Source organism: Bos javanicus, chromosome 18, assembly GCF_032452875.1.
Source record: "Bos javanicus breed banteng chromosome 18, ARS-OSU_banteng_1.0, whole genome shotgun sequence".
Lineage (NCBI taxonomy): Eukaryota > Metazoa > Chordata > Mammalia > Artiodactyla > Bovidae > Bos > Bos javanicus.
The window spans coordinates 47,806,933-47,809,039 of NC_083885.1; positions in this window are offsets into that span (position 1 = coordinate 47,806,933).

Consider the following 2,107-nt stretch of genomic DNA (forward strand, 5'->3'; position numbering starts at 1 on the left):
TGGTCCCATCACTTCATGGCAAATAGATGGGGAAACAGTGGAAACAGTGGCAGACTTTATTTTGGGGGCTCCAAAATCACTGCAGATGGTGATTGCAGCCATGAAATTAAAAGATGCTTACTCCTTGAAAGGAAAGTTATGACCAACCTAGATAGCATATTCAAAAGCAAAGATATCACTTTGCCAACAAATGTTCATCTGGTCAAGGCTATGGTTTTTCCATTGGTCATGTATGGATGTGAGAGTTGGACTGTGAAGAAAGCTGAGCGCCGAAGAATTGATGCTTTTGAACTGTGGTGTTGGAGAAGACTCGAGAGTCCCTTGGCTGCAAGGAGATCCAACCAGTCCACTCTGAAGGAGATCAGTCCTGGGTGTTCATTGGAAGGACTGATGCTGAAGCTGAAACTCCAATACTTTGGCCACCTCATGCAAAGAGTTGACTCATTGGAAAAGATTCTGATGCTGGGAGGGATTGGGGGCAGGAGGAGAATGAGATGACAGAGGATGAGATGGCTGGATGGCTTCACCGACTCCATGGACGTGAGTTTGAGTGAACTCCCGGAGTTGGTGATGGACAGGGAGGCCTGGCTTGCTGTGATTCATGGGGTCGCAAAGAGTCAGATGTGACTGAACTGAACTGAACTGATACAAAAAGTAGGAAAATTTATAATATTTATTTGTAGAATTTCATTTCTTAGAAAAGGGTTCAGCTACACATACTGTGGCCTACTATGCAGTTGTTAAAAATGATAACATGTCTGTGTACTGATATGGAAACACATTTGTGTGAAGAAAAATATATACTTTCATATGCATATAACACACATAGTATTTGAAATTACATATACATTTTGTATTCATGTGTGTATGTGTAAATATCTGTATATTTTATTTTAAAATAACATCTGAAACAACAAGGTCCTATTGTATATCACAGGGAACTATATTCAATATCCTGTGATAAACCACAATGGAAAAGAATATGAAAAATTATATCTATGTATAACTGAATCACTTTGCTGTACAGCAGAAATTAATATTATAAATGAACTACAATTCAATAAAATTTTAAAAGATGTCAAGATAAATTATTTTTATGAGAAGAGAAAAAAATCTGTAAGGTTAAACATTAAAAATGGTGTGCATGCTAATATTAGCCACTGTATGTCTGAAATATATGGCAAAAGAGATTGATCACATTTTAATTATATCCTTTTATATACAAAAGGATACTTTATATCATTTAAATGTTATCTATTCATGGTTTGCATATTTAAAATATGTTGTAATGATGATAACTGACATATAGGTATCCTTTGATGAGAACTTTACATTTCCCACTTGCTAGTCTTACTCATTAATCTAAATTTATATGAATGCAACTTTGATTCTTCTGATAGCCCAGAAGAATTTCTCTCTTAGATTCTGAACCTGATTTATCTTCACTGTCCAAACAACAGAGAAGCAAAATATTTTTCAATGAGATGTCATAACCAGGCATTAGGAATTAAAAGATGTTTCTCAACTAGTGGGCTTTTAAATGCAGTCAAGCCCATCAGTTCATAATAGAGTAGAGAGGGATGAAAAGAACCCCTTAACAACAATTTCAGGTGGACATAGTATTGTAAAATGTAAATAAGATATTGCTTTTCTTTTTGTTCTAGTTTTCAGAGAACTCCTGCAATAAGTAGTCTAGAAAAAGGGACCAACATTCATTCTGCCTTTTTCTACAGTGGGAAAATGTTGTATATTAAAAGCAAAGTCTCACTTTATCCGGGCTTCCCAGGTGACTCAGTGGTAAAGAATCTGCTTGCCAATGCAGTAGATTCAAGAGTTCTATCCCTGGGTCAGGAAGATTCCCTGGAGGTGGAAATGGCAACCCACTCCATCATTCTTTCCTGGAGAATTCCACGGACAGAGAAGCCTGGCAGGCTACAAGTCCATGGAGTCGCAAAGAGTCAGTCAACTGAGCAAACACACACACACGCACTTTACCCAGCTTTTCTCACCTGGAAACACGGCTTTGCTAATCAGCAATATAATGTTATACACCTTTTGTAACCTCAGAGGCTTCAGCTGTAAAAACCACAGGAATCTGTGGCATTTT